The sequence below is a fragment of the Globicephala melas genome, chromosome 6 (genome assembly GCF_963455315.2).
Source record: "Globicephala melas chromosome 6, mGloMel1.2, whole genome shotgun sequence".
Taxonomy (NCBI): domain Eukaryota; kingdom Metazoa; phylum Chordata; class Mammalia; order Artiodactyla; family Delphinidae; genus Globicephala; species Globicephala melas.
Window position 1 is genome coordinate 2,113,482 of NC_083319.1, and position 12,036 is coordinate 2,125,517.

General features: G+C 59.8%; 1 long non-coding RNA gene across 1 annotated transcript; it reads left to right on the forward strand.

The window, feature by feature from the left end:
- The first annotated feature begins 1,785 nt into the window (after positions 1-1,785).
- On the forward strand, positions 1,786-9,156 carry LOC132597388 (uncharacterized). Its single transcript, XR_009564161.2, has 3 exons — positions 1,786-2,304; positions 7,617-7,733; positions 8,465-9,156. It is a non-coding gene; the product is annotated as an uncharacterized lncRNA (long non-coding RNA).
- Positions 9,157-12,036: the final 2,880 nt, after the last annotated feature.

Here is a 12,036-nt window from a genome sequence, read left to right on the forward strand (position 1 = left end):
GGCGGCCAGCACGCTGAGAGGCTGAGGGAGCTGCACCCGGAGGCTGTTTGCGGGGCAGTCACTGCAGCCCAGCGCGCACTCGCCGGCCTTCAGGACGGAACTTTGGGCCTGGCCTTGAGGCTGGCCTGCCATCTGCTGCCCCGGGAGCCCGGGATGGGGGCTGGGGACCTGGAGCCGCCTGCACTGCTGGCTGCGCCCTGGGGGCAGGGCTGGGGTGAGCATGGGCCCCGCCGGCTTCCCTCCCACCCTCGCCCACCCGGACCCACAAGGCTGCCCAAGGAGAGGGGCCTGCGGGCCTTGCTCGTGAGAGCCCGTCCCGCCTCCTGTGAAGGAGAGGAGGTGCCCTCCGTTCCGCCCCCAGCTCTGAGCCTTCGGAGCTGCTCCCGGCAGCACTCGCACCCCGCGTCGTGACGCCGCTGCATCTCGTTCTCCAAGTGGCGGCTCTCGCACCGAGGCTCCTCAGATTGGTCCCAGGATGGAAGCGGCAGCTTTCAGAGAAGGCCGGGGGCTCCCCACGGGAGAGGCTGATCCTGCAAGCCACCCCCCCACCCGCGTGTCCCTCAGGCTGCTCTCTGCCCAGGCAGCCCTCCCGCCCTGGGGATGGGCTCAGAGGCCTAGCCAGCAGACACAGGGTGGCGTGGGTGCTCAGCCCCTGTTTACAGCCCAGGGAGGGGCAGCAGCCAGCCCGGGCCAGCAGGTCTGGGCAGGGCCTGAGGGCTCCAGGGCAGGCGCAGTGAGACTGGGGACTGGACAGGTTGGAGGGCGGAGCAGAGACGCCTCAACACGTGAAATCGTAGGCTGGGACTCTCCGAAATCTTTAGCTTCTTCCAAAGAACACAGAAACCTGTCAGAGGCTATTACTTGGTGATGGGGGCAAGGGTTCTGTCACTCACCCCCAAGGGTGGCCCTCGATCGTGTGGCCTGCCTGTGCCCCACAGCAGGCACTGAGCCCACAGTGCCCACTTGGGCTGGCGTCCTGCGTAGACCCAGCCCCTCAGGAATGCTCAGCTGAACCGAACCTGGGCCCCCGGCGCTTGGCCCCGTTCCGATGCCCAGTGATCCTGTCTCGAGACCCTCAGTCCCATCTGCAAAGACGCTTTTTCCAAACGAGATCACGAGCACATGTTCTGGGTAGACGTGAATGTCTGGGTCACGCAGCAACTTCTCTGTAGGGGACCCCTGTAACCACAGGGACAGGCGCTTCCGTCCACCCCCTTAATGCGGGGTGAGGCTGGGGGCTGTGTCCTCCTGCCCTGGGCTGTTGAAAGCCAGGCTGGGCTTTCTCCCCCCAGGTGGGCCTTCCAGCCAAGAAGGTGGCGGGCTGGACGTGCCTGCAGAGGCCCCGGGGGCGGCTGTTCTCGGCAGCATCCTCTTCCTGGAGAGCGACCCCCTTCAGCCCCGAGACCCCAGGAAAGGGCCTTGGCACCCCAGCCCCAACCAGCAGCGCTGCCCGTCATTGCTGACGGCAGACGCCCTCTCTCTGGGGTCCAGGCACCCTGCTTGCTCTATCTCTTCTCCTTCTCCACATCTTGCCGCCGCCGAGTACAGGTGTAGGTGCCCAGCCAGCCTTCAGAACAGCCCCCGGGGGATGCCTGACACACGGTCAACTCGCGTGTTTGACGCGAAACCCTTACCTCCTCCAGGAGGTATTCACGCGCTCATCGCGGCTCCCGGTGCCCCTGTGAGAGCCCCTCCCCGCTCCAGGCAGGGCCCCCACCCCCCAGTTGCATCCTGTCACGCGGGCGGGCGCAGCGAGGTGCGGGCTGCCTGCCCAGAATCCGAGAATCGGCTGCTCTCAGCGTGATTATTTCAAGATGTGTCTACAGGGCCTCCGCGCCGAGTTCACGCCCGTGGTCTCCGGGCTGGGATCTGCTCATCCTTTCTCCGCGCGCCTGGTGGGGGCAGCGCTGGAAGCCCAGCAGCTTCCGAACCCCGACCCGTGGCTTCTGCGGGTTGTCAGGGATGCGGCGGCCTCTGGAGGTGACCCAAGGGACAGCCTCTGTGCCGGCACCGTGTCTGGGGAGCGGGGGCCCTGTTCTGGGCGGCGATGTCCAGTGCCCGAGCTCCTGCGCTGACCCTGCCAGGCTGCAGGGGACGCCTCGAGTGTGACCCACCCTTGGGCCACCCTTGGGGCAGGGGAAACTGTGGTCCCGCAGCTCCCAAGGCCCACGGTTTCTCCGGACGGGCTGCAGGCAGATGGACCTTGGATGGCAGATGGAAGAAGCCAGGTACAAAGGGCCGCACAGCCTGTGAGTCCACTTACACGAAACGTCCAGAACAGGCAGATCCACAGCTGGCAAGTGGGTCAGTGGTTTACGGGGGCTGGGGAGGGGGTGGGGGTGACCGCTGACGGGAGGGGTCTCCTTGGGGGGCGACACAGATATGCTGGCCCTAGAGAGAGGTGGTGGCTGCCGGAACCGTGGGTGAGTGAGATGCCGCTGAGCTGCGCGCCTGAAAGCGGTTCATTTTATGGATGTGAGTTTCATCCCCAAATTTAAAAAAAAGACAAAAAAAGCCTAGATTGCTTCCAACTTTCTTTCCAGTTACAACTTTTATGATTTTTAAGCCCATTCCACCTGTATTTTTTACCTCCTTTACTGACTAATCAGTGTCATCAAACTAATAAATTCCATTTCTCGGGAAGTTCATGAACAAATGACAAAGGGGAAAACGTCCAGAGCGGAGCCCAGGGAGGGGCCGTGGGTGCAGCGTCCGGGAGCCTCTCCTTGGGGACAGCCGGCAACGGCCACGTCTGCAGCAGAGGCTCGGGGAGCAGTGAGGACGTCCAGGCGGTCAGGGCCGGGCGCTGCCCCTGAAAGGACGCGGGACAGGCTCACAGTGAGGAGGCCGGACCCCAAGCTGCCTCTTCCAACCGCGGTGGGAAACGGCAGAGCAGAAAGTCTGGAAAGAAGGCACCCGGCGCGCCGGAGTCTCCCGGGGGCGGGCCGTGGGTGCTACCCTCGCTCTTTCTTCGTATTTGTCTGTGGTTTTCCAATCTCCCCCCCGGGCCCGTAATGCTGTTATAATCAGAATGGTTTATTAAACCCAATCTGCATGTTTCCTCCTAGAAGAATAGTTTCTAGCTGGTGATACATTTCTAAGAGCGATGTTTTAATACCGTCAGTCGGGCGTGTCGTGGTTTTGTCTCTGCACGTTTAGACGTGGAAGTCACGAGGCTGAGGGGCGTTTGTCGTGGGTAGAGTAAAGAGCCTGGGCCAGAAGGGGCTTCTGGGGTGTGGGAGCTCAGCCCCGACCCCGGGGACCCCACCTCAGCTCCTGGGACCTGCCTCGGGGCTATGGTGGAACCAGCGTGCAGCATCTATGTGGAGGAGGGGTGGAGGAGGGGGGTCGGGTGACCAGCCTCTGTCCCCGGGGCACCTGCAGAATGTGACACCAGACCCAGGGTTCCTCCGCAAGCCAGGCGTTTGGGACCCACTTCCCCCAGTTGGCCTGGGGGGGGGGGTGGGGACGCCTGCTGAGTGATAAATGTATTCAATCTCTGACGACCTAATGCGGTTATTTAAAAAGCTCACCTCAGAGCAAAACGCACCCGCCAAATATGGTAGAACCTTATTAGAAGTGGTGACGTGTTGGCTTGCCTTCTTGTGATGAGGTGGTCAAGCTTTGGCCTTCCTCTCTAAAGGGCCTGATCCTTCCCGCTCGGCCATCCGGAGTCATGGAGGAGGTACAGCCACAGGGACGCAGGCTGACCCAGGGTCCCCTGGGGCTCTGTCCCGACGGAGGCCGGCGGCGTCCTCACTGCCCACCCCCGTTCACGCCCACAGGCATCCTGCAGGGCTCAGGTGGGGCACCCAGGGGCTCCAGGGCCGGACAGACAGGTGAACAGGCGCTTTCATCCGGGCTGCGCTGCGCAGCAGGACGTGGGCCCAGGACATGGATAGAGCTGCGGGGACAGGAGGCTGAGGGGAAGGGCATCTGCAGGAACTGGGTTGCTGGGGTCCGTGGACGAAGGAGGGAGGGAGGGGGTGGGGAACAGGGGCATGCAGCAGACTTGCAGGCCCTTTCACCTGGAGCTGGAAGGAGAGAGGGAGGACCGCCAACCTCACCATCGCAAGGAGGGGCAGGGCCCAGTGGGGGAGCAAGTGTGTCCACCCGGAGCGGGCTGGACGGATCAGCGCCCACCTACAGGGACCCTGTGTGGGCAGCCGGCTGTCTGTGGGCAAAGGGCCCAGGCCTGCCTCTGCCCCACCGTCTCTGGCCAGCCTGCCTGGCTCTCCTCCCGCCCTCCTGCCCCGCCCACCCTGGCGTTTATAAGCTCCCACTCCTGGCCCGTCTGCGGGGGTGGGGCTGGGACCCAAGCGAGCCTTAAAGAGGAAGGAAATCCCAACACAGGCTGCAACGTGGGTGGACCTTGAGGACATTATGCTGAGTGAAGCTGGCCAGTCACAAAAGGACGAATCCTGTAGGATCCACGTATATGAGGTCCCTAGAGGAGTCACAGCCATAGAGACAGAAGTAGAAGGTGGGGCTCAGGGGCTGGGGGAGGGGGAGGGGAGTGAGTGTCTAGTGGGGACAGAGTTTGGGAAGATGAGAAAGCCCTGGAGACGGAGGTGGTGACGGCTGCCCCTGCGCTGTGCGCTTAAACGTGGTTACGATGGTGAACTTCATGTGATGTGCATTTTACCACCATAAAAGGGGTGCTGCTGTCTGTACCCCGAAACCTCTTGAGGGAGGGGCGGAGGGAATCGGTGCCCTGTCCTCTTGGTGATGCTTGGCAGAGAGAAGGGGCGGTGGATGGGGAAGGGGACTCACGGGGTCGGTGCCCCCAGGAAAGCCTCAGTCACACAGCGGACGCCTGGGTGGGGGGAGGCTCACCTGCCGCTGGCCTGTCCCTCTTTCTGTCTGGCGCCCAGGACCCGGCACCCACAGCTGAGGCCCCGTCCTCACTCCCTCAGGCGAGGCTGTCTGCCGAGTGGCCTGCTCTGTGCTGCGTCCGGTCTCCTGCCAGCTCTGTTTGGAGGTCCCGGGCTCGCCCCAGGGCAGGGGAAGGGCCCCTGAAGTGCACCTCTCTCCCAGGTGTCTGAAGGATGCCGACAGTGACAGTGACACCGCCCTCCTCTCTTTGTCCCGGGGAGTGTGCGATGGCCTCAGACACTCCAGGCTTCTTCCTGGGGCAGCCGGGCTGGGAGGAGCCACCGCTCCAAAACCCCGGCCCCCTCAGTGCCCCCCGGACAGGGCGAGGCTCCTTCTCTGGCAGGTGTCTCCTCGCACCACACAGAGAGGGGACCACTGCCCTGCAGACGTCCCCGGAGGGAACCCATGTCTCTGGTTGGTGGAGGGCCCGCTGGGAGCTGCCCTGGCGAGGACGTGTGTGCTGCCCGCGCTGGGCAGAAGCCGGGCAGCCCCCAGCAGAGGCTGCGCCCCAGCCTTTCTGCCCTTTGCCCGGACCAGGAACTCGGGGCTGCCCGTTGGCGCCCTGCTCAGAGCCAGGTCTGCTTCCCGTGGCCTCCTTGATGCCACCTGCCGTCCTCCCCCAGTGGCAGCAAGAGAGGGGGGCTTGGGGCCCAGTGGCTGTCAGACTGTCCCCTAGAGTGGCCCTCCTGCTTACCCTGTCGGGGACTGAGGGGCTAGTTTAGGTCCCACGTGGCCCCTAAGAAGAGGTGAGCGTCCGCTCCGGTCAGCAGGTACCGTCCCCGTGCGCCTGGGGAACCGTCCGTCTCAGGACCGTCGTGCCTCCAAAGTTCAGACGGTCCCACAGGACACGTGGCAGGCAGTTCTGCCCAAGTCTCTTGGTATCAAGAGGGCAGCTGAGTGTGACACCGCCCCACCACCGCTTCGGGGGTCGTAGGGAGAGGGCGTGGTCAGAGGTGAGCGTTGCAGGAAGTGCTGGCCCTGACTGTGGGCCTCAGGACCGGGGACCCCAGCGTCAGGCTTGGGGTGACAAGAGACTTGATCCCCTCCGAGGCGTCCCTGCTGCCCCTTCCCGTCCCGCCACGAGGGCTGGGACCCAGGGCCGGCGTGGAGGCTCCGCGGCCCACGATCTGCTGACCGGTGAGGAAGCAGCGTCCACTGGCCTCGTGGCCCAGTTGCCGGCAGCCCGGGGCTGGTGCGGGACGGGAAGGTCTCTGCAGCGTGAGGACGGCACAGGCTGTGGGCGGCCCGTGGTGGTCTCGGAGGAGCTCGGGGCACCGTGTGGAGACTGCGCTGTGTCCTGGGCTCACCTGTCCCCGGGAGCCAGAGGCGGACAAGGAGAGAGCAGAGAGCAGAGTCGGGGTGGACGGGCTGATCCCGGGGGTGTCCTGGAGGACAAGCGAGCGGATGGCTTCTCCCGTGGGAGGAGGGGGGGCAACACGTTGCCGTGCTTTGTGGTCCTTCACAGCCCAGCCCTCCCGACAGACTCTCCCTGCCTCTCTCGCAAGGGGACAATTAAATTTTCATTAATTAATTTAATTACTTAAGTTTCAATTGAATTAGCGCTTCTCCCTGGGGGAGTGGAGATGAAACAAGTGTTGGGAGGCCGAGCGCTGGGGCGTGTGGGGTTTGCTGGGTGACCGGGTCCGGGTTAGGACCGGTTGGCCCCTTTGCACCCATTTGGAGCCACATGTGTCATTGGAGTGTCCCCAGGATTCTCCCAGTGCTTGGTTAGCTGGGGAATCCTCGGGTCCGGCAACCACGGGGACGGGAGCCGCATCGCCGGGCCTCCCCACGCCGGGTCTGCGCCCACTCTCCTGCTGCCGTCGGGGGTCCTCCTGCATGCTGGTTTGTGCCCAGCTGCCCACTAGCCAAGATGAGCAGGCCGTCCTGCCAGGCCTGCCCAGAGGTTCTCACAAGCGCTAGACGGAAGGTCCGGAAGTAAAGCACTGGGGCAGGTGGTCGTGGGGACCTCGGCCGTCGGCTGGGGCGAGAGGAATGCACGGAAGGGTGTCCAGGCAGGGAACAGCGTGCTCCAGGCCAGCAGAAGGGAGGACAGGACTGAGTCCCTGGGGCTGGAGGAGTGGGGAGTGGATACAGCTGGCTTGGCAGGGCCCGGCCTCGGGGGTCCTCCAGCCTGGGGGGTTCTCTTGGGAGTGGTGGAGCCCCTGAAGGCTTGGCCAGGGCTGGGGGCTGGTCTTGACGCTGGGGCTGCATAGCTGGGCCGCGGTTTTGCTTTGTTCTTTTAGTTAATAGACCTTATTTTTTAGAGTAGTTTCGGGTTCACAGAACACTGAGGACAGAGTACAGAGAGTCCTCCCCTCAACCAGTTTGCCCTCTTCCTAACATCTGGCCGCCGCAGTGCAGTGCGTGTGTTACAGTTGAACCCCTGTGACACACGATTATCAACTAAAGCCCACAGATTACGTTAGGGTTCACTCTCAGCGGTGTGCACGTCCTATGGGTTTGGACACACGTGTAATGACGTGTACCCACCATTATAATATCACACAGAATGCCTTCACTGCTCCGAACACCCTCTGTGCTGCACCTGTTCCTCCCCCGCTCCCTCCCTGTCCCTGGCAACCACTGATGTTTTTACTGTCTCTGTAGTTCAGCCTTTTCCAGAATGTCATGTAGTTGGAAATCACACGGCGCGTAGCCTCTTCGGATTGGCTTCTTAGTGACATGCATTTAAGGTTCCCGCGTGTCTTTTCATGGCCTGACGGCTCATTTCTTTTCAGTGCTGACTAATATTCCACCGTCTGGATGGCCCACCGTTCACCCATTCACCTCCTGAAGGGCGTCCTGGTTGCTTCCAGGTCTTGTCCATTATGAATAAAACTGCCGTGAACATCCAGGTGCGTGCTTTGTGTGGACAGAAGTCCTCAGCTCCTTCAGGAAAATAGCCCAGAGCGTGATTACTGGATCTGTCCCATTTTCATTAACCGGGGTGGGGATGGCGGGGGGTAGGGGGGTTTTTTGGACGTTGATGGTGAGGAAGGGGCGGGCCGCCTCCAAGCTACCCTGCCCTCAGCGTCCTGGTTTGGGAGCTCCGGGGGGTCTCTGCCCCCCCAGGCTCTGGCCCCCTTCCCAGCTGATGCCCGGTCTCCTCTCCCTGGAGCACTGCTGGGGCCACATCCAGGCTCGGGACCCTGTCCTCACTGTATCTGTGTGATGCGGGGTGTGTGTCAGTCCTCATGGGGTCTCCTGAGATCAAGGGGAACCCGATCTCATAGGGAGCACCCCGTCCTCTCCTCCCGACCTCTCCTGGCCCCTCTGGGCCCCGGCCGCCCAGGAAGCCCTGAACACGGTCCACACACACACCCGGCACCACCCGCGGAGCCCTCCGGTCCAGGGAGGAGGCGTTGGGGGGCTCAGGTCTCTCTGTCAGAGGGGCCCCGGTGCAGGTGGTGTCTCTCACACGGGCCAACAGGGGGTTCCCCCTGGGAGGCCCCTCTGTGTCCAGCTGAGGATGACCCAGATGCATCCTGCCTGCACCGGCCAGACCTCCTTGCACCTGTCACCACACCTCGGCATCGGAGGGGGAATGTGGTTTCGATATTTAATTACATCTGACATTCGTCCACAGATGGCCGGAGGGGCCTCTGATGGCCCTGGCTGCCCCTGCGACAGCGCCTGGCTCAGGGGGCAGCACTTCCTCAGGCCCGAGTGTCCCAGCCGGCTGTGAGGACCAACTACAGCTGGACAAGTGACTTGATCTGCAGTTTTCCTCCCTGTCAGTCAGCTCTCATTGCACCGAAATCATGTTTAGACGATAGGACCAGGCACACTGGCTGCCGCTGCCCCGGAGGATTCTAGGCGGATGGGCTAGATGAGATGCCTGATGAGACAGGATGTCCTCGACAGCAGCTCTGAAGTCCAAATTCTGCCACTTTGGAACCAGCAGCCCGAACACCAGCCTGGACCAGCCCTGCGCTCCATGGCCCAGTCCACTGCTGCCCTTCACGCAGGGCTCCCCGGCCGCTCCGCAGACCATCTGGGCTCTAGGCATCGTTAATTTTCTCATTTTTGTTTCATGTTTCAGCTTTGTGCCGAGAATATCAATGAAGGATATTTAAATTTAACAATGAAGGATATTTAAAATTCCGTTCCTTTTTTTCCCTCTTATTGAAGTAAAACGTACACTCAGAAGTGGCACGTGCACCGTGCTGACGGATGGCACGCTGCTTTTGCCCAGATCGTTCAAGGGCTGGGCAGGCAGCAGGGCCAAGTGGGTCGGACTTGCCCCCAACTGCGAGCATGCCCCCCCCGCCCCCCCCAAGAAAAATACAGTGAAGCAGCAACAATAAGAGAAGTTTGTGTCACCACGAAGAAAGTCCAAGTGCCTGGGAATGAACTTGGGGGTCCACCCTGGTTTTGGGGGTCAGGAAACAAGCAAAAGTGCACCTTTTTTTTTTTTTTTTTTGGCAGCAATGCACGGCTTGTGGGACCCTAGCTCCCCGACCAGGGATCGAACCCATGCCCCTGCAATGGAAGCACTGAGCCTTAACCACTGGACCGCCAGGGAAGCCCCAACAAAACTGCACCTTTGACCTCAAGTACGTTAAAATGAAGACAGAAGTCAGTGCTGTGATGGCATTTTTGCTTTTTAATTTTTTAACTGAAATACTAACCTCCATGCAGACAAGCTTCTAACCATGCATCTGCAGCTTGGTGGTCATCCCAGAGCGAATGCAGCCGGGCGCCCGCCATCCAGGCCAAGGCACGGGACACAGGGGTCCCTGGAAGGCCCTCTAGCGCCCCCAGCCACCTCCCCTCCCCGACTGACACCGGGGTCAGTTTTGCCTGTTTTCAAACAATTTTTCTACTGAGATCTAATTCCCACATCATAAAAGTCACTCTTTCAAAGTGTACAGTTCAGTGGTTTTCAGCTCATCACAGAGCTGTGTGACCATCACCGTTACCTATTTCCAGGACATTCCCATCAGCCTCAAAACAAACACCACTCGTTCACACTCGCTCCCCTCCCCCAGCCCCTGCATTCTGCGTTCTGTCTCCATGTTTGCCTGGTCCAGACATTTCACATTAATGGAACTGTGCACTGGCGCTGATTTGAATCTCAGAGACAGAGTTTTGGGTGAAGTAGAAAAGAAGAGCTTTATTGCTTTGCCAGGCGAAGGGGGACACAGTCGGCTCAGGCCTCTCAAAACCGTGTGTCCCAACCCGGGGGGGATTTGGCGAGGCGTTTTAGAGCAGTGGTTCAAGGGCGGGGTTGCGGATAAGCATCGGGTGTGTGCAGGGCCTCAGGGGGTCTCCTAATGAGCTTCTGTGGGTCTCGAGGTTCTCAAACTGTGACCTTCTCTCTGGAATGAAGAATGCTTCATCAACTAGTTAGCATCTTCCATTTGTTGGGGGTTTTAGTTCTGCAGAAGAGCTCAGAGATAGTTATGTGTGTATCCCTTGAGGCGGAACCACGACCCTGCCCCAAGCCTGCACCATTGTTTCTTGACTGTTCCTCCCTGGTCTCTGCATCCCCTCCCTTCCCCGATTAGCAACTGTTTGAATCTGCCCTTTGGAACTCAGGGAAGGTCATGGAGGCCGAAGCCTATTCCCTACAAACAAGAAGCAGGGGCCATAAGAAAGGCTTCCATGCCCAGGAGCCCCACAGGGTCCTGCTCGGTTTCAGAATCACACACTCTGTGGCCTTTTTGTCTGGCTTCTCTCACTCAGCGTCGTGTTTTTAAGGTTCGTCCATGTTGTAGCGTCGTCAGGCTTCCTTTTATGGCTGAATAACATTCCACTGTGCAGATGCGCTGCATTTTTCTATCCACCCACCTGCTGAGGGGCATCTAAGCCATTTCTGCCCTTTGGCTACTGTGAACACAGCTACTCTGAGCAGGTGTGTGCACGGTGTGTGACACCCTGGGGCTCTGAGGCTGGGACGGCTCCCCAGGACCCCTGTCCCCCTCCGGCTGCAGGGGACCCACCACTAAGCTTTTCTGTGCCAGGCACCCGGTGGGTAATCTGGTGAAGCCCACGGACCCCTTCTCAGCTAACCCCTTCTAGCACATACCATGAGATGAAAATGGAAATCAACTGTCTTGAAACATTACTATTGAAATATTTTAAAAATTGTGGTAGTCATACACATGCTTCTTTACTGATGCCTTAAATGAGCAGCTCTGGCCTGGGTCTGACAGCCGTTGTCACTGGGTTAGTGATGAACAGGACGCTAGCCGGTGGCACCCATGGCTTGCTTCTCCATGTGGTGGCACTGACGTCCGGCCTTATTTGGGCAGGGCTGACCTGCCCATCCTTTGGGGACAGCACTGCCAGGCCACGGAAGCACTGTCTGCCCTGTAATGAGTGTGAACTCAGTAGACGGTTGTCAGAATCCTACGCACTCCACACATCGCTTGATTTCAAGGAGACTTCTTGTCCGTGTACATCGTGGGAAAACCGAAATCCGTTAGATTTTATGGAATTGAAACTAAAGCCAGAAAGATGTCATTATTTTATTTCTGTAAAGAAGAGGCAGCTGGCAAGTCAATAAAAAGGTTACATTTGCCTTTTCTTCAAACTGAGTTTTCAGGGACTCAGCATAACGTGGTCACCACCTTCACCGGGCCATCGCGTCTTAGGCCCTAGCTCTAGAATCAGGCTGCTGGTCCGCTTCCTACCCTGCACTCCACGTTCCCTGAATATAGCTGACATTCCACTAAGTGTGTGCATGGGGGCAACTTGGAGGGCACCTGGGGAATCAGTGTAAATAAAGAAAAGTCAGGGGAGCTTGGGGCTTGTGAGAGCCTTGGGGGAAAAGTAGGCAAGAAAACCAGAAACCAGAAGGTGTAACCCCCAACGATGGTCATTTTTGTTTCTGTGGGGGTGGAAGGGCCTTTGGGTCAGCTGGAGTGGAGGAGGGAGGAGCCACAGAAGCAGAGTTTGGGAGAAGGTGGGTCAGGGCAGCCAGCCCGAGGGCCCTGGTGCTGGAGGGAGTTTCCATCTTTCTCTCTGGGGTGGACTCTGAGGGACCCAGGGGTGGCCCCATGTCCTCACGCTCTGAGCTGGTGGGTCAATGGTTAGAGCAGAAATAAGTGAAATTAGAGATTAGAAAACAATCACCAAAGCTAGGAGTTGGTTTTTTGAAAATAAACAAAACTGACAAGACTTTTGCTAGACTAACCAAGAAAAAAAGAGGAC